Source organism: Onychostoma macrolepis, chromosome 15 (genome assembly GCF_012432095.1).
Source record: "Onychostoma macrolepis isolate SWU-2019 chromosome 15, ASM1243209v1, whole genome shotgun sequence".
Lineage (NCBI taxonomy): Eukaryota > Metazoa > Chordata > Actinopteri > Cypriniformes > Cyprinidae > Onychostoma > Onychostoma macrolepis.
The window spans coordinates 15470408-15492143 of record NC_081169.1 but is presented as its reverse complement, the minus strand read 5'-3'; the positions used below and the strand labels follow the sequence as shown (position 1 = coordinate 15492143).

The 21736-nt window shown below is 35.8% G+C and overlaps 1 protein-coding gene across 10 annotated transcripts in view; it reads right to left on the bottom strand.

The window, feature by feature from the left end:
• The window catches only part of grik4 (glutamate receptor, ionotropic, kainate 4), a 371474-nt gene that overhangs the window by 251849 nt on the left and 97889 nt on the right, over window positions 1-21736 (bottom strand). For 2 of the 10 annotated variants that reach the window (XM_058744471.1, XM_058744468.1), the window contains exon 4: window positions 13757-13793. The exons of the other annotated variants lie outside the window; for them this stretch is intronic. The gene's annotated coding sequence lies outside the window, so the exon portion shown is untranslated. The remainder of the gene's footprint in view (window positions 1-13756; window positions 13794-21736) is intronic. 10 annotated transcript variants of the gene reach the window in all.

Sequence of the window (21736 nt, the reverse complement as noted above, 5' to 3'; positions counted from 1 at the left end):
AGGGAATGAGTGATGGCATTTACACACTGACTGTCACATGATCTCCACTCATCACATTTATTATGTGAGCTTTTCCCAATGCTTTTAATGACAGTCTCCATTGGAAATTATAAAAATCTGATGAAATCTCTCCGTCTATCATGGGCGAACGAGTTCTCAAAGGCATTTACTCATGTTCTCGGGCTCTGTGCTGTCACACAGGTGTGCCTCAGCTAATGGAATATGCCTGGCTCTTCCTTGAGCATTTTCAAAAGCACCATTTACAATTTTCCCAGCTGGAGATGAATTTGTAAGGCATCAGCGAAAGCAGGAGACAGGGAAAAGTCCGGTCATTACAGTAATTGGAGGGTAGATGTTATGACAGAGAATAAACAGCTAAATGTAACAGCTGTTGCTTGGCAACTCTTAAAGCGAACTTTCACATTGTCTCCTGTATGAAAAAGTGTCATTTGCTGCAAAAGTAATGAACGCTGGAACAAAGTGGGTTTCAGTAATGCTGCACAATGTCAGTTAAAACCTCAAACTTAAATTTGCCTTTGATATACTTCTCACCAGAATAAGTATTTGCCCATCTGTTCTTTGCCCTGATGTTTCTTGTTATGAACACATACACAATACAATTTAATTCACCCCAACAGCACAGCGCAAGATGCTTCGGGAACTCTCAAAGAACCCCATCAAGGGATCTTCAGGCAGCTCTCCAGAAACGGTTAATATTAATGTGCACCAATCAAACATTAGAAAATCTAGGAGGTCAGTGAAGAAGAAGCCTCAGTTCTCAAAAAAGAAATGCAATCCAACACCTACATGAGGAACCAGACCTCTGGAACTGGACAGATGAGTCAAAGGTGGAGATGCTTGATGAAAACTAAAGACTAAAGAAGCACGGTGGTGGGAGTGTTGTGGTTTAGGGGTGTTTTGCTGCTTCAAGGCCAAGCAAACATGCCATCGTAACATCAACAACTGTATGAATTTCACATTAAACCAAAGAGTGCTTGAGGAGAACGTTGGGCCAGTTAGAAAAAGGTTGAAATTGAACCATAAGTGGACCTTTTAACATGATATGCACCCAAAATATAAAGCAAATTCACAGAAGAATGACTCAGAAGAAAGAAATGGAGGATTTCAGAATGGCTTAAGTCAAAGTTCAGATCTCAAGCCAAACTAAATGCTGTGGTGAGACCTGAAGTGGGCTGTACACGAAAGAAACTCCTCCAAATGTCACATGTGGAATGGACAAAATGTCAAATGTAAAATGGGCAAAGTGGCTTGTGATCAATGTCACTACGTACTATTAGGGCATTTCAAATGACATTAAAGACATTCACATTTTTTATGCACTGTGACATTAATTTACCCCCTTTAAATTCTCATACTATAATGTGTCTCATACTTCACTATTCTATTTAAAGTAAAAAAAAAAAAAAAAAAAGTGTTTACTGTACTTGTTTCCCTGTATTATCTTTAAAAAATAATGTAAGCTCACAAAATAAAATAAAAATAATGTTCAGTTTTGAGTGAAAGATTCTGTGTGGCTCTGATGCTGGGGAGACCGATCAGATGGATGGACATGCAGAGATAAAAAGAGAGAGGATCCATCACTTTCATATTACAAATTTGTCACCATCTGTCTCACTAAAGTGCTGAGTAAATCATAGGAGGATCATGTTTAACACCAGCGAATGCGTGTCAAATACAGCAATGCCTCCATATAGGTCCCTCAGGAAAACCCACATACTGTACACAAATAAAATACTTTTTTCAGAAAATCTAACAACATCTCCTCATAGCTATTTTGTAACATTCAATAAGTCAATGGTCTTGTTCAAAGTCACGCTGATACAAAGACGCTGTAAAGCATTTCTCACACGACCATCAAGTCAATTAGTGCTTTAAAACCATGAACAGCAGATTAATTTGTTTTGACATCATGAATTTGTCATACATGTACATCTTTATCTCCTGGCAAATCATATGTAGGGTAAACGTATTTATAAAACGTCTATTAAGCTCACCAAAATCTACATCGAGACATTTTTAGTGCACAAGATATTGGTTTCAGTACAAGAGGTTATGTTAAAATAAAATATTAATCTCTCACACAAAATATTTAATTTTATTTTAAATGACAAAAGCATTTAAATTAAGATATACATCATTAAATTCAAAAAGTCCGGCTGTGCTTAATGGGTACATTTTGTACCCTTTAAGCACACCCCTGTTCCCATTAAGCTCACATTATGTTTTATTAAACATTCTTGTTTATTTTAAGGAAAATCTTTAAAGAATAAATGTCAAAAAAAAATTTTTTGAAGGTAAAAAAATCAATCACAAAAAAATAGAACACTAAAATTCAATTTGATCAGTTATATATTCATAATGAAGTGTCATCTAAACACACTGTAACATCTATACTAGTCCACATTCAGCTAAGTAACATTCGAAAATCAAATAAAACAAACCAATAAAACATTTAATTCATGGGGATGAACACAGAAACTAGCCTCATTATGAAACCCCTTTTTAAATGGATGTCAACTTATCTATAGTCTCTTAAGGCTGGAGTACACTTCACAATTTTTGCTCCGATTTTCCACTGATTTACAGTCTGGAGAAGCTGAGGCTGGTTGCCAAAGATCAGAGCCAGTCTGCAGATTTGGGTTGACAGAATCCATAGAAAATCCATTAATTTAACTTAAAGTGACAACCAGCGGTTTATATGTAAAGTATGTTTATGAAGTATTTCCATAGATGTTCAATGTGGAAGAGTTTAAAGAGAGCACACTGAGCTTAATTGGAGCAGCAACAATTTTTAATAAACTTCATGTAATATTTATTAAAATGACAGGATTTTGCTAAATAAATAGTTCTAGGTCATGTATTAAGTTCATACATATTTTAATATGAACAACTATTATTAACAATATCTATGAAATTATACTTTTTCTTATTGATGTCACACTGAATCTGTGTGATTTTCATAGTAGTGCACCCTTTAAGCTCACCTTAAAATAATATGAAATCTTTAAACATTACAGCACTGTAAAACCACAGACCAGCAATAAACTGTCAACTTATAATATTATGGATGTAAAAGTACAAGCCAGTAATGCCTGTGAAGTAATATATTAGCGTAGCACACAATCTTATTCAGCTAGTCAGCTAACTGTGTTCTGTAGCATCTGCATTGTGTTGCTAAAACTATCTTTTGGATCTAATGCAATTATTTCCCACATCCAAGTTCCAGGTTATAATATGCAAAAGTCTGAACATTAATCTCTTAATTTTACAATAAGCAGTGAAACTTAAAAATCTAAAAAATGCACATTTAAGGGCTCCTCTTTTGGAGAAAGTTTTTAGACAGCTTTCAAAATGGCCGCCAAACAGTGTGAACACATGGAGACCCATATCTCAGTGTGCAATGATCTGATTTACATGAAATTATAGGAGGTATATAGTAACAAACATATCAATTGGTTAAGACATCAAGTAGGATAATAAATTATTTTTCTCTTTTTATAATCTGATCTCAAAAATGGAAGTGTGCTTAATGGGTTCGTGAACCTTAATCACACTAGACAGTGAATATATCACTGGATATGATGCTAACATCCATAAATACATTATGAGATATAATACACTGTAGCTGCTAAGACCAAGATCTCCAATTACTGCATTAAAGAAGGCAATTTGTGCTTCTTTCAGAGGATGGGTCTTTATCACAAAGGAATGGCTAACAATCAATATTAGACCAGAATAAGAGAAGATGAGACACAGCCAGAGAAACTGGAGCTAACACATACAGCCCTGCCTTTGATCTCCTCCATCCGCAGAATACAGAAGAATATGGCTGCACACACACATATATCTTCTTACTCATATTCTCACACACACAAATGCACAAACTTCAGGCCACAAGCTTGACTGGCACTGTCAGGTTCAGCCTGTTAATGTGCACAAATAGGCTATAATAGTGATCCTCACACTTCATGATATAAGACATCATTTAAAGCACTGCACAACCTCACATTTTATATTCACTCACTGCAACCCTTGTTCTCTGGTCACAGGAAAACATAATTCACCTAATTTCTTAAAAACAGTCTGGACCTCAGCCCACCATTATTTACAAAGACCATGTGTTCATGCTCTTTCTCTCCCTCTCATTCACACACGCACGCACCTTTGTACAGCTACTATATCTTTGTGGGTATTGCCACAGACTTCTAATTTTTTATTTTGACCTAACAATATTTTCTAGCCACGAAACCTTAACCTGCACCTCACAGAAAATGTTTTGCATTTTCAGATAAACATCATTTAGTAATTTCAATAATTTGGTCCCCACAATGTAGGCAAAACCTGAGCGACACACATTTCAATGACAAATTTGTTAACTTGTTGTAATAAATGGTTTCCATTTAAACTGCACTAACAAAAGCAGGCACTATGTAATTAATAATAATAATAATAAATAATCATCCAACCAAATAACGAAACAATAAATAAACGAATAAACAAATAAATAAATAAACAAACAAACATGTTCTGGTCTGCTAACTTGTAATAATTAGCTTCTATTTAAACAGTACTAGTAGAAGCATAATAATAATAATAATAATAATAGTAATAATAATAATAAATAACCAACCAAACAATAAATAAACAAACAAATAAAGAAACACATTCTTGTCTACTAACTTGTAATAATTGACTTCCATTTAAACAGTACTAGTCGAAGCATAATAATACTATAATAAATATAAATAATTAAATACAATTGGAATAACAAATAACATCAAAAAAAGTGAGGACAAAGTGAAAAAAAAAAATGATGGATAGCAAGTATAGCACTTTGGGATGTCGCTCCCACAATGTAAACAGAAAAAAAAGGAAAAGACTGAAAAAGTATTAGAGTTTTTTTTTTTTTTATAACATTCCATTAATTTTTTTCTTTAGTTCAATATACAGTAGTAAAGAACAATTATTGTATGTGAACTTTGAGAAAACTTGATTACACAACACACTTAAATCTTTTCGTAACAGTGCAACGCAAATTAACAATTTGACGTGAATCTAATCTAGTCAAGGCATTTATGTTAGGTGCGTGTGATTAAACTGAAGAGCTGTTTTGCTAGGGTTCTCCCACTGCTCGCAGTCATTCATAACACCCCTCATTAGAGTCCCAATCTTAGGACCCTCAAACAAGTGATTAATTAGACTAGAATCTGAGAATATTTAAAGTTTAATTCAATTTGATTGCAGCAGATTTAAGCAGCTGCTGCGGGGCACCTTGGTGTACATGTCAGTGAGCATGGTGATGAATCCAAATACTCCGAATCAGTGAGGGAAGTGCATCCTGCATAAAACCGCCTGCAAAAAATGATGGGATGAATTACAATGGGCTGCTTATCAAGACCAATAAGTAACGAACAGGCAAGATTTCAACAGCCCACATCTGAAAAAGATCTAAGATGACAACGGAAAAACAGATTCTTCGGCAATGAAAGTCTTTTACATACTGTATTAACTCAGAAAGCACACTCTCAGAAATAAAGGTACAAAAGCTGCCACTGGGGCGGTGCCTTTTCAAAAAGTACATGTTTGTACCTAAAGGGTCCATTTTGGTATCTTAAAGGTACATATTAGTACTTAAAGTGTACATATTTGAACCTAATAGGTACAAAAGTGTACCTTTTGAAAAGGTACCGCTCCAATGACAGCTTTTATACCTTTATTTCTGAGAGTGTAGGTATAAAGGTATGGTCACATTTACCATTGTTCTGTAAATAATTATGGACAAAATTGTCATTTCAACATGAATTAATCAAATCTGCATAATAATTAAAATAATTAACTTAAACTAAACGAAAATGAGAAATGTTGCCTTGGCAACTAGCTTTATGTGTGTGTGTGTGTGTGTGTGTGTGTGTGTGTGTGTGTGGATATCGGTACCCACTGCCTACTGTATGTCCCTGTAATTCAAAAGGCTTAAAAAAAACTTTTATAGGGGTAGGTTTAGGTGTAGGGTGATAACAAATACAGTTTGTATGGTATAAAACCATTACGCCCATGGAGAGTGCACGTAAAACACCAATACCAAAGTGTATGTGTGTTTATTTTATCTATGTTTAATCATTCGTTTTTATTAAATTTTTATTTCAGTTTTCATTTTAGTACATCTAGTACATTTACAATGCAAATTGTGCCTTGGCAACTTGACCCACAGAAAACTGCTTGGTTTGAAAGTTACTTCTATATGAGTTGTTCTTCAATAGACAGTGCGTCGTTATTACAACTGGTGTGGTCGATCCGGGCCCCGTGCTTTGAGGTCCCTCGGAACGCGATCGCGAATGGACCGAGGGACAAACAACCCTCCCACCCACCACCTATGAACGTAAATGCGAAAGGGGCCCCGCATCAGCTAAAGACGGTCCTGTGTGTACATATAGCAGATACGTTTCGGTTGATATTCACAGGCCCCCGCAATACACTTCCTATACTTCTTTTTTTGAGGATGAGCCTGGAGAAGAACCGGCATTATGGAGGGTTATTAAAGGCCAAAGCTGTGTCCCACACTGCCTCCACAGGACATCCACACGCCATAACCCTTCATAAGGAGGTCAGCTTCATTTGCAACCGAAATAAACATCCACTGCCGAGATCTCCATCGTTTTGAAGATCCGGCGAGAAGATAAGCAGGACGAGCAGCTTTGATAGGAATGCAGCAGTCCATAACGGAGGGTCACACGAAAGTCCCGACTCCACTGCCGGTGAGGGGATTGGCTGGCGCACCATGCTAACAGAGGGCACGGATTCAATCCTCCGCTCTGAGGACTTGGGAAAAACATTTGGCACCATTTTCCTCTGACTGAGAACCTGCAACACGATTTAACTCCTCCTGTGAGTGTTTTCCCACCGGAGGATTTTAAAATATCAGCCTATCAAGCATTAAGTTCTCGAGTCACATGGGCAGCACCGATTGCAGCGCAGATATGTAGACAGGCTCAATATTCGGGGTCTTTTCAGGTCGCGCTGTAGGCGGCAGCCAGCAGCCTCCTCTATTCCGAATGATCTTTTCAGGATTTGCTATTAGGGTCTGAGGGAAAGCAGTGAGAAAAAACGCCTATCTCTGCTCACTTCTAAAATTGAGTCAATATGAAAATCAGAGAAGTGTTTGAGCGTGGCTGGCCTCTGAATACGTCTCTCTCTCATATACGCACATTTGGTCCAAATCGAAAATTGCAGCAGTAGCGTTTCTCCTCATATCAGCCTTTTCTCATGATATCAGCACATTCAAAAGAAGCTTCAAAGTGTTCTGCACTGCCTTCTTCGGTTTTTATACAATTTGCAGATAATATTACACATAAACCTGAATAATTAATGGACATCAAATTCAAAGACAGCATTGGCTTTAAGCCTTTAAATAAACACAATGCGCAGTCACGGCAAAAAAAATTGACAATGACTGCCTCAGAAATCATCTCCCACTGCTTATATTTTTAGAAACAAATATTTAAAAGTAGTGAGTTGACATAGGTTAGACAGTCTTAATGAGCTGTCAGATTTCATATCGTAATACATTTGCACTTGCTCTGGTAATTGGCTTCCATATAATTCAGAATTTCACAAACAATGAAAGGTTTAAAAATAAACACCCTACGAATGCATATTCATAGACGTATCTATAAAGAGACTAATCTCAATTGAACGCAGTGAAGCAGACGTGAAGGGCAAAATTAGCTTGTCTTATCTGCGTCATCGGAGCTGCACAAAAATATCGAAAAGTTTGGTGTCTCGAGACTACAAGTTGTCAGTTTGCGAATCTCAAACATATTGTGACTCTTTTGAGGAATTAAGAGTTTGTGATTAATTTACCAGCAATCAGTGCCTGGTTAAATGCCTTTTAATAGAGAAAATGAAGTCAGTGGATAAATCCCTCTGGCAACATGGTGGGTTTGGCTCCTTCCATGCCCTGTCTTCCTCTAGTGGGATTACAAACGCTAATGAAAGCGTAATAAAGATGACTAATACCTCCTTTTTCCCTCTTTCCCTCTCCAAAAGCGGCAAAATATCTGAGTCATCAAGTTATAATACCGGATTAGTAGTAATGACACTCATTTTTCTCATTGAAGCGCATGTATATTGATGCTGAGCCTTTTTATCTGGTGAAACGTTGCGCTTTGAAAAACTGGATCTTTCCATCAAAGCATTAGGTTTGTCTATAGTATCGGAAGCCTGTGCTATGACAAGGACAGCAGGCCAGTGTGATCGTATTGCAAGGAGAGCTGTGGTCAGAAGAGACCAATTATAATAAGCTGCGAACTCTTTCGGGCTCTTTGGACGATGTGATGTAATCAAGCAAAAGTTTCACAGTCGGTTGAGCCTGTGAGTAATTCATGGTGCATAATTTGAGTCTGCCACACTGTTTGAATGTTTTAGGTTTGCTGCAGTTCAAAAAGTCATCACCCATCGGGACGCATTTATAATTGCGCGAGTTTCAGACTTTCTTCGGCCAGCTTTCTGACTCAAGGCTTTTGATCAGAATCAAAGACAATCCGAATGACTAAACTAGCGGGCAACGCACATTCGGACATAACTCTCAGAAATGTAAATGATGTTTCATTGTTTATTTTTCAACTTTAGTGTGCCGTGCCTTTTTTAGAACTCAAGAGAATCCCCTGAAGATGGCCTTAAAGGAATAAATCAGCTTAGAAATGAAAACCAATCACTAATTTAATATTTACTGATATAAAAACTGGAATATGGAGACTGACTCATGTGAACTACTTTACATTTATTTAACTTTTTTAATAACTTTTTTAGTTCATTTTGGAGCTTAATAGTTGGGATGGCCAATCTCTTTCATAGTGTGGAAAAGAGCAGCCAGAACATTCTGCTGAACCTCTCATTTTGTGTTCCACAGAACAAATAATGTCAACATGAGGGTGAGTAAATATTGAGACGTAAATGTACATTTTTGGGTAAACAATCCAATTAAACACACTCAATTTCTTTTTAAAATAAAAATTTTAAATGGCAAAAAAAGGTCCCATGAAACTGAGAAAACTGAGAACAGCCGTGACGTGTTTCTCAAATACTTAAATGAGTTGTTTTGACACTATATCACCATTATTTGGAATGGTTTCAGTAAAAAAAAACAAAAAAACAACAACTCTATTTTGGTTGAGGGTTACAAATTTATTAGAGCCACTATAAATTTTAATCCCCATTTGGCAGCTCATTGTTGTGTGTATAAATCTGTGTGAGAACAATTGTCACTGTTGAGGTAGAGACGGAATTGATCCAACAGTAGGGAAGACACTCATTGCTAGAAAGTGCTGGCAGCATTATTTCCGATTATATTTTTATACACTATTACAATACTTATTCATAATTTTAGTTACTGTTTTAGGTTACACTTTATTTTAAGGTGTCCTTGTTACAGTGTAATTACACATTTAAGTGCTGAGTAATATTGATTAACTACATGCATTTATTATATGGTTAGGGTTTGGCTTAGGGTTACTTGCATGTAATTATGCATAATTTATTGTTATTATAATAGTAAGTGCATGTAACGTGTAACAAGGACACTTTAAAATAAAGTATTGCCTTTTTCATATTTAAATTTTTTTTTTTTTTGTATTTTTATATGGTTTTGTCATTTTTATTAGTTTTTTATATTTAAATTTATTTCAGTTTTAGTAATTTTAGCACTTCTACTTAAAGGAATAGTTCACCCAAAAATGAACATTTTGTCATCATTTACTCACCCTCAAGTCGTTCCAAACCTATACGAGTTTCTTTTTTTTGTTAAACATAAAAGAAGATATTTTGAAGAATGCTGGTAATCAAACAGTTAATAGTCCTTATTGACTTCCATATTATTTCTTTCCCCACTATGGAAGTCAATGGGGACCAACAACTGTTTGGTTCTTCGAAATTCTTCAAAATATCTTCTTTTGTGTTCAACATATAAGAAAGAAACTCATACAGGTTTGGAACAACATAAGGATGAGTAAATTATGACAACATTTTATTTATTTTATTTTTTTCATCTAATACTGTACATTTTAGATTAAATCTTCATTATTTAAATCTTTTATTTCAGCTTTGTTCCAATTAACAAAGGCAATGTAAAATAGTTTTAGTTGAAAATAACAATGTTGTTATAACAATGTTAACAATGTTGTCTACTCCCCAAAAACTGCTTAAGGGACAGTTCGCCCCCAAAAATCTGTTATAATTTACTCACCCTCATGTCAATCAAACCTCTATGACTTTCCTTTGTAGAAGACAAAACAAGATATTCACTAGAATGGTGGGACCCAAACACCACTGGGGGTGGGGGGATATCACAGAATATCTCCTTCTGTGTTCCTCTAACTAAAGTTATTTGGTGATGACATGAGGGTGAGCAAATGGTGACAATTTTCATTTTTTGGATGAACAATTGCTTTTAATTCCAGTAATAGCATTGTTTTGTTTTGACATTTTCATTTCATTTGTGGGGTGATTCACTTGCACTGCTTCAACCATGTTGTGTGCAATGGCACCATCAATCATATGCTAACAGATATATCACACAGATTACAGCTTACTACTTAGAGCTATGCTCGTGTAAACCAATTTCATCAGCTCAATCACGCTCCAGCAGTTGATGTAAGGGCTGATTGCAGAGCTCCCTAAAAAGCGTGTAATCGCCTGCAGAATGTCAGAAAATTCAGAGGATGAAATATTGTTGCACATGTTCTGGTTTATGATCTGCTATGTGAACGACCCAGTCATCAAAAAATAAAATATGATGGCAATTATAATTGCAGATTTGAGTTACAATACAGCCTTCGGTCTGAAATTCATGCTGGCCAGACGTACGTCTAACTGATCTCTCAAACTTGTAGTTATGCTCAATCCGGTCTGTTGGATTCTGTATTATATAAACGAATATCAATTCCACCGACATCATCTCATTTATTTTCAGTTTTGCTTCTAACTTCCACCTCATCATGTCATCTGCCAACAACAGCTGATGCCAGTCAGACAGTGAATGGCGAATTGGCCACTACAGTCATATTAGATATTTATTCACATAACTAGTATTACACATACAAGATATTTAACATACATACTTATATTTATTATAATTTGTGCCTTGTCAGAAGAGAATGGGCTCCTGCTGAACATCTTATTGCGTTTTGTTCCCTACCATAGTCTCCTCTGCGTTGCTCACTGTTAGCATTAAGACATGATTTTCTGCGAAACTACATTGGGTGTGTATTGTGAAAACTGCAAAAAAATGAAATTGACTTGACAATGCAATTATACTCAGGATGACACATTAACATTAACAGACCAGCATTTCCTCGACCTGAAAACGTTTAAATTAAGATGCAGAGATGTAATTTATTCGAAATCATTCAAATTATGATGCAGTAACGCAATCTATTCTGAAACATTTAAATGAAGATGCAGCTATTTCATTTATTCCTAATCGTTGATGTTGTGAATGTCAGAAACAGCCGCGAGAATGCTATTTTCAGCACAGAAATCTGCGGTCGTGGCTGATATAACAATGTGCTGATCATATTAGAGTCTGCTTGATGTATAACGGGTCAATATGATTCACAAAATGCCTAGTGCACGGCTTTTACTGCTGAATATACTAGATTTTATAATATTTCTGGTGCATCTATCATGCAGGATTCTGTGTCATTACCATTTAAATACAGCTGACAAGACATGAGTCATGGACTAATAATGTTGTCAAAACAATTTACTAATCACTGCCGATAAAACAATGCATTATGCAACAATTGAAGAGGTGAATTTAGAGTCAACTGTCAGTGTTATTTTTCAGCACAGCATTTCTAAAGATCTGATTATATATCAAGAGCATAATGTACTGTAGGCGAGACAGAGGCTAGTTGTTCAAATTTTTATTGAATATTTATCAAGGTGAGTTTGCTACTGAGTGAATTTCTCCATAGATTATGTAGAGAATCTACTATATTTATGTATAAATGTTAACATAAAATGAATTGTATGTGTGTGTGTGTGTGTGTGTGTGTGTGTGTGTGTGTGTGTAAATATAATTTTATGCATTTTATTTTATTTATGTCAATACTGTATTAAGCAAAATATCTGAAAGGAAAACATATAAAATGTGTAACGACACAATAAAAATACGACAATTTTTCCTGACTCGATATTTTCAAAACAAACCTATCCAACCAAACCAAAAGTCAGACTCATCATGTACACCAGATACAATGCCTCTGTCATCTTTAGTAAACATAATTATTTTTCAGCTATATCTATAAGTCCCACCAGATGTGTTAACAATCCAGGCTAGACTCTTGCACATACATTGATTTTTTTGCATGGTTATATTGTCTGATACCATTTCAATCATTGATTTGCACAGATCATTATCTCTTTTTCCCAGTGAGAGGAATATAAAAAAAATCCCATTATTTTTTTTACATACACTGTGATATCCATTCCAGAAGATATCAACATTTACATCTGCTCAGGCACTTTATGGGCCAATGCACATAAAAGTCAAGTCCGTAAATGCTTATTTCATGTATATTTCAATAAGCTGTTAAGAAAGAAACACAAACGGTGCTGTAGGTGCGACCTATGTGATGTACTGGTAAGCATTTCAGGGTAAGAAATACTTTAGATGGAAATGAATTCACTCAAAAGCTCAGTGTGAACGACTAAAGTCTTTTGAGAAAGAAGAAAGCAGAATCTTAAAGACGTCTGAGCTAAATAAAGTAATTTGCCTCTTATCAGAACCTCACACAAAAACCACCCAACCATTCGACAGATAGATTTCAACAAAAGCATCACCAGTGCTTAATTAAAACCCTCATCCTTTCAATAAGCTCAGAAACAGACTCAGAGCTTCACCTACTCGCAGAAGAAGATTCATGATCCCACTTAGTTTGCAATGAAAAAGAAACGGGGTTTGCGGCAGCTGATTTATTTTCAGTGCTGAAGGGTAAACCGGTTGATTATGTAAACATCTTCACCTCAGTTCACTCACGAATGCCGCCGATATTGCTAAAAAATGCAGTGAAGAGCACTGCAGCAAACAGTAGCCTTGCCCCCTTGCACTGTTCTCCAGGCATTTGCATTTTCCCTTCCTTTCGTTCTCTTGCAGCCACCCCACCCGGGAATGCAACTGTATCCTGATCTGAAGAGAAGCCAAACAGTTTGTGTGGGAAACCATGTTACAAGCAGTGCAGGGCGTCTATTTGAAGTCGGACTTCAAATACGTGAGCTTACACATTGTGTGGGAGTGCTTGTGCAAATCATGTTTTTGCAAGTAAACAGTTTGTTTGGCCACATTCATATATTTTATGGTTTAAAAATACACATTTCATGGTTAGAAACACGTTGAAAGAGTCTGAATTGTGTACTGCAACACGGAAAAAAAAAAACATGTTTAAACTTTGAAGAATAACAGGCTTGTGCAATCAAAATACAACCTTACACTTCCCTTCTCTATTCCTTTTTATATTTTGACCACAGACGTCTCAGTTTGCTTGAGAATAAATGTGCAGTTGAATCATGAATTGTGGGGTTGAGACCTAATTAAATTTTGACCTTTTCTTCATAATGACTTAAGCAGCAAACTGGACTCAGCACGGCCTCATTGGGGAGACAGACACTGGTATGACATGAAAGAAAAGTATGGAAAGGAATAATTCACCCAGACATGAAAATTCAATCATTATTTACTCACCCTCATGTTGCTGCAAGCCCGTATGCTGTTAGTTTTTCTGTGGAACACAAAAGGAGATTTCTTCTTTGAACAACCAAAAAAGGCTCCAAAAGACTATAAAAGCACCATAAAAGTGCTCCATATGACTCATGCACTACATTCGCAGTCTTCTGAAGGCAAACAATGGCTTTATGTGAGGGACAGAGTAAAATTTAAGACATTATACACTGAAGCTTTTGCTTTAAGTTAGTTTTAAAAAAAATAATAATAATATTATTATTTTTATTTATTTTATGTTTTCTTTTCATTATATATATATATATATATATATATATATATATATACATACATACATACACACAGTGTTGGGTAAGTTACTTTCAAAAAGTAATTAATTACTATTACTTATTACATCATCAATATTGTATTTAAATTACTTTACTAATAACTCTGTCTGAAAAATCAATAAGTAACAATTATTTAAATTGATAATTAGGCTACATCTTAAAATCCATATAAACATTAATAGAAATTAAACTCTTTATTCTTTCAATTCGAGTCAAACATAGAATAGTTTAACCTTTTAGCTTTACAACTGTAATACTTAAACATTTTTATAAAAAAATGTAACCTTCTTTGGTTAACAAATAGAAATACTCTGAATAACAAAATATCTGGAAAACAAAAAAGCTTAAGAACAGTTAAACAATACATTTCAGTTTGGCAAGATGTTCAGGAAAAGCCCAACTAGTAAAAATCCGTACAGGCTTATGTAAAAATAACACGTTATGTAGGTAAGAATAAATTACATAAATGATCTTCTCTGCTGAATAAAGCCGTGTCAGATCGTGCTGTTCTTCTGAGGTATAAATTCCTCATAGCAGGACTTCTTTCAAAAACGATAAAAATTAGACGAATCTTGAATTTTTTTTTATTTTTTAATCTATTTTTTTGTATCTAGATGAGGGTGTTTGCGCACAGGTGACTGCATATAATGAGCTCAGATACGGGAAAGACTGTACCTCCCTTTAGTTTCATAAAGATTACATAATCAGATAATATTCATTTTCGATTTGAATTCGTTCATTTAAAAGTAGACACTTCAAGCGTTCATATACGGGAAAGACTGTGCCTTGCTTTAGTTTCATAAGGATTACATAATCAGAGAATATTCGTTTTCGATTTGAATGCGTTAATTTAAAAGTAGACACTTTCAGATATGGGAAAGACTGTACCTTGCTTTAGTTTCATACGGATTACATAATCAGAGAATATTCGTTTTCGATTTGAATTCGTTCATTTAAAAGTAGACACACAAGCTTTCTATAGACATATTTTTCATATCTCTGTGTCAAATATTCGCTGAATTTGTGATGTGTAGAAAGTTGCTCACTGAGACCTAGACGGCAGAATGTGCACCCTGTTTGTTTTTTTTATTTTGCAAAAGCACAATGTTTTGTTGTTATTGTCAGTGTACACAAATAAAAGCAGGCCCTTTTTAGATTCGATTGATTTTAGTCTTATCTGTATCTGAGTATTTAAGGTTTCTCTGTGAATCAGGAAAAACTGAAAGAGAATGCACTGGCGCGCAGTAGGGGTTGCACCGACTAATCGACTAGTCGACTTTAATGCTCTGCCATGACGCTTTAAGCTTGACGTCGACTAGTCGCTGGTCCTATAGAGGTCCCACCAGATGTTTGGGATTGCTAACAATACTTCTACTACATTTATTAATCTTAGTTAATGTTCATTTCAGGATTTACTAATGCATTATTAAAATCACAAGTTTTTTGTTGTTTGTTAACATTAGTTAATGCACTGTGAACTAACATGAATAAACAATGAGCAACTGTATTTTCATTAACAAAGATTAATAAATAGTGTAATAAATGCATTGTTTATTGTTTGTTCATGTTAGTTAATACATTAACTAATGTTAACAAATGACACCTTATTGTAAAGTGTTACCGTTTTAAGATATATTAAATAGAAAACAGGCATTTTAAATTCACATTATTTAGTTTTGATTGATTTATTTTTATTACTGTTTTCAATTTATTTTTACAGCCTTCAGCTTAAGAGACATAAAAACATATTTTTAACAATATGTATGTATTAAAGATTTAAATCAATAAAAAAAATTATTTTAAAGATTCTCCATAATATGAAGGTGAGTAAATGAAAGAATTTTACATTTTGGGATGACCTGTTCCTTTATATTTCATTTCTCTTGCTACATGAAGCCTTTAATCATTATATTGTTAATTAAGTACTTTAATTTGCTGTTCGTCTTATTAAAACACCTTATTAAAGGTGCCTTATAAAAACGTCTTATTAAAACACCTTCAATACATTTCAGAGAGTTGAGTTGACTCACATTTCAAGAATTGCATTTTAAAGATCATGAAAAGAAATTATTTATTGCCCTAGAAGCTCATTCTGGAATTGAATATTGCACCTGATACAACATTAATCTGATCTATTATTTTCCTTCTGCCAGAACAGGGCAGAGTGCCATGTGACGTTCTTTCAGATTTATCAGTTAAATGTGCTTGAACTGATAAAGCAGCCAGATTTATCTGCTCGAGGAATCACTGTTCGCTGTAGTAAATGTTAATTTTAGCAAAAGGGTGTCTGTACAGTTAACCCAGTTTAACAGAGACACTTTTCCAGTGATAAGCTTCAAAGAAAGTTATGAATAATCTGAAAAATTGAAAATACTACTTTGAATCAGCTCTAAAAAGAACAGAACCAAACTTGAAAGGAAAACTCTGTAACCTACCAAACCAGCTTCCAGTTGAAGGCATAAAGTTCGTGCCGTTTTATGTCTAAGAGAACACAGAAGTGCTGACATGGCCAGATGCTGCTAGTTCCTGGCAGGAGGACAAAGCAACTCATAAAATAATTGCACATCTTTGCAGTGTGATATCCTTGTAGCTTCTCAGCACCTATAAAAGCAGCGTATACATTGCCATAGGGAGGCTTCTGCTACAACATATCTATTATAAGGCTCCATATGACAGTCAGGAATTAAGGAAGACAAAAGATGGCTGTGTGACCGTGTTACTGTATCATAAATTCAGTGCCGTAGCGCATAAATAATGCAACATTCATTTCCTCGGACATCCCTTATGTGGCAGATTTTTGAAACTAATGTTCCAGGGTCAAAAGAGAGATCTCATTATGTGCACTTGTAAGGACTACAAAAAAAGCTGATATAAAAACTGAAATGTAATATACATTGGCTGTGTCTGCTGTGCTTTGGAATTCATCCCATATTGTGGCTGCTGTGTATTTATTTTAATTTTTAATAAACATATTGGGTAATCAAAAGCACTTATTTACTGAGCATTTAAAAAGAAAAAATTATGCATTGTGTGTGATTCATTCAAAAAGAAGCTATTATGTTCCGATTCAACTACCATAATTCAGAAATTAACAAAAAAAGCAAAGTAAAACTTGTACCCGGGCATGTATTCAAGAATGGGCCATTGTTCTTGCAGCGCCTGTTGAAAGAAGCGAGCTCTGAGCACATTCTATAGAATATGAATTAAGACCAAGGATGTTTCCTGCGAACCTTGCAATCACTTCACTGTTAAACGTTCCAAAAAAAAGAAGGATGCTTTGCCAGGAAGCATTCATCACTTGAATGAAAGGGCATAATCTTCTCCACACTTCCCTCTAACAAACACTGTTTATTCTCTTAAGATTAATCACTTTCAGAACAAAAAAAAAAAAAAAGCAGACACGGCAGCAAACGGAAGCAATTACAAAGGTAAAGGATTTTCAAATTCAATATGAAAATAATTAAATAAATGAGCATAGCAATACATTCCTAAGAAAGCAATATTTCCTCTATTCGTTTATTGTTTAGAAAAGCACATTAAGTTTAACTGACAAATTGTTAAACGCTTCCTCAATCTACCAACATATTTGTTTACAACTGTTTTGGACTGTTTTCAGTGTGTTTTGGTGTGTAAGCAAGTCAGAAACTGATTCAGCAACTGCTCAGCTGTAATTTGGTAATTCAGTATTTTATCTATCTGATTTAAACCGTTAATTACCGTATTTGCGAATGTTTTTGACTGATTCATTAATAGAATGGACTCCTAAGAGTCATTTGCTTATGAATTTGACTACACTGATCATGCTGTATGTTTCTGATTCACTAAAAAGTTGGCTTAAACGAGTCTTTTGGTGTGAATCGAGGAGGTAACTGAACAGAATGCTGACTCTAGTGCTGAGACTACCAATCAATCAATGGGCCTATTTCCTCAGACATACACCAAATAAGTGCACTGTAGCTATTCTTTTACGTGCTTTAACATTTTAAGTGCGTTTTAGAAAGGGCTCAGTTTGGCGCTATCCATCACAACAGAGACGTTCACTGTGGGGTCACTGCATTGCTGCTGACAGCAGAGCCATTTCCTGCAGCACACCAGGAGCCTCAGCATTTCACAGGATTCAGCTCTGTCCAAGTGATCTGCCTCTAAACTAATCTAGAACAGCGGAGTAAACAGATGCACTGCGGGTCTGAGCTCGCCCCTCACTGTCCCACATTCCCACCGGAGCTCCGGCTTTCCTCCTGTTTGCTCTGGCTGCTGTAGTCTGTTGGTTTGTCAATCTGTTCGGCTGGATGGTTGGATGGCCAGCTATCTCTCTCTGTCTCTCGGCCCTAAAACACTGTGGCATGTGAACTGAGTCTCAGACCCCTGCTGTGATTAATGCAGGTGCCACTGTGTGGGTAAAGAGGAGCTGAGCCAAACATGATGGCAGCCCTCACACCACATTGGCCAAACTCAACACAGATCTTTCCACACTGACATTTCGCTCTCACTGTGTCTCTCTTTCACACTCAAACACACTCACACACACACACACACACACACACACACACTCACTCAATTAGGAGAGATGGTTCTCTACAGAGGCTAAAACATGAATAATCTCATTTAAACTGTCGATTTTGACCCTGGTAATAAATCATGTCTCTTTTATCAATTAACAATTATCAATTACCAAAAATTCATTTATTTGAATGAAAAAGTATTATTATTATTATTATTATAATTTTTAAAAATAAGAATGTTTTACAGTAATTTATTATTATAATTAATGACATGAATTGTTTATTGTTCTTGTTGAATAAATAAATTAAACAAAATATTTTATAAAAAAACTATTATTATTTTTATTTTTATTATTATTAACAAAAACAACAACGTTTAACAATATTTATTTTATTTTATATTATATTTTATTTTTGCAAAATAAACTTGATCAGTTTGACACAGGACAGGAGTTTATTTTGCAATAATGACCAGCTGACTTTACAATATCCCTTACTTATTTAAATTGTATTAACCTTAGAACACACACACACACACACACAGCAACTAAGCATTTGTATTGTCCTAGAAATCAACAAAAATACTGAAAATTTGTGGGTATAAAACACACCAAATCATGAGGGCATGGTGAAATCTCCCATTAAGGAGAAAATGTAGTAAATTTCCAGCAAAAACGAGGCCTCGTGCCGAGGAAGAGCCGCATAAATGTTTTCAAACAGCAGGATACATTGAACAGTGACCAAAGATGGTCTCCCTGTCCTGGCGAAACATGGGCAATGCTTTATCACAACAAACACAGAAAAAGTGAGAGATAGGAGCGACATCATTATTTTAAATAAAGCAACAGATGTCTAGATGTAGCTTCTCAGCAGTACCACTGAACATAACATAAATAAAATGACATTTCTGCATTATAAAGAAGTCTGAATGTATGCCTCCAATACTACCGGGAAAATAGCTCTGTCCCGGTGACAGCCTAAGTATATGGTCTCCTTCATACTACATATTAATAACATAATAAATCTGAATCTACTGTTATTAACCGTCTTCCCCAACAGACCAATGCCTGAAACACACCGGCATGGCATATACGCAAGCTATGTCTTACATTCTGTGTTAAGCTGGAAATTTCTCCTCCAAGGACACTGCAGTTCTGCAGGCTGGCACGTCTCTCATCTGGGCCACGGGTCTCTGAGAGAGATGCATTACCCGGGCCCCCGAACGCTCCACACAAAGCAATATTAGATTCTCCGGTTCCACTCCCTGCTGCGCCTCTAATCTGATTGCAGTGTCACCACACTTCCCCATGTGCCTATTAGATTGACTTACTCAATTTGATAATGTGAACGAAAGAATATGGAAGACATAAAGGTATTTGATCATTGCAGCAGAGATAGGGAGGGACGTTCTGGCTGAAAATGGGAAAAATGCATTTTGGCTCCACTGAAGTCATCCATGTTATGAGCTTTCAGCGAGCGCAGGGGTGGAAGGGCGGGTGAAGAACACGAGCACGAGGGGTTTCATTTTGCACGTCGAGATTTCTCATGCGAGTCATTAACAGCAGGTGATAAGGAAGGTGTTGTGGGTGAGGCTTAAGAAAACGAGAAGCTAATATTGTGTTTAGACAAAAAAACACAAACAAGAGATATTCTGAGGAGGGAGAGCAATATACCAGAACTTAATCATCTTTGGCCTTTGTAAACTTTTGTGTTTAATGAATAGTTCACCCAAAAATGGAAATGTAATAACCCTCAGGCCATCCAGGATGTAGAGTTTCTGGAACAGTTTTGGGGAACTTTAACATTACATCACTTGCTCACCACTGGATCCTTTGCAGCGAATGGGTGCCGTCAGAATGAGAGTCCAAACAGCTCATAAAAATGTAACAAGTAATTCACACGACTTCAGTTGATCAATTAATGTCTTGTGAAGTGAAAACCTGTTTGTTTATAAGAAACAAATCATCATTAATGCATTTTAAGTATAAACTGATGTTTCTGGTCAAAATACAAGGCCATAATCCATAATATTGCTTTCTCCAGTTAAAAAAAAAAATCACCTTGTTTGAATCAGGAGGGAAATATACAGATCAGAGCATTGTTTACAATTGATGGACTGAAGTCATGTGGATTACTTGTGGATAATTGTGTTTTTTTTTAAATCAGCTGTTTGAACTCTGACGGCACCCATTCACTGCAGAGGATCCTTTGGTGAGCAAGAGATGCAATGCTTAATTTCACCAAATCTGTTCCAATGAAGAAACAAACTCTACTACTTGGATGAATTGAGAGTGAGTAAATTTTCAGCAAATGTAAATTTTTGGGTGTACTATTGCTTTAAGAGAAGCTGGAGGTGCATGTAAAGTAGAGGGAAGGGCTGGAGCATCAGGATGCTGTAAACTCATTGACGACTGATCATCTGCTGTGGGATACGATGCTCTCATTTCTTCACTTCATGACCTGTCTTCCGTGAGCTATTGCACCTGTCGCCTGTGGCTTTGTGATCCACCCCTCTTCGGACAAGGGCCAAGTCATAATGCAATGGAACAAATCCAGATTTATGGATTTCTGAAGCTAGTGGCAGGTAATCACACTTTAAGAGGGGATGTAAAATGATCTATTTGAGCTCTGAGCAAGTTTGTTCACTGTAAAATTAAAGCTATACATTTGTGCCCTTGGAGCGGTCATTCGGTTCGCTGAAAAACATGCTGCCATGTGAGTTCTGAGGAGGTTATGTGGTTGCTAATTTGGCCTAAAACAAGGCCCACAATTTGAGTTATTATTCATGTCTGTAGCACAAAAGGATGGGTTGTGCACCAAAGTTGAAAACTTAGAATTAAGGGCTTGTTACAATAACTATGAGCAGTAGTAATCTCTAAAAAATAAAAAATAAAATTTTAGTAATCATTTTTGATAAACTTCAAAAGTGGGAATGCTACTAAACTAATGGCAAGTTACTAATGATACGGTGTTCTGATCCTTTCAAATGTCAATCTGTGTGAAAGATAAAAACAAAGTGAGGGTTAAAGGAAAAAAGAAGATAAAAAAGAGACCAAAACCTCATGCACAGAGATGGAATTCCTTTTATTGTATCCTTTGCAATGAAAGGACTGCTCACTGATGCCTCTACTGGCCACCAACGTCTACATCCA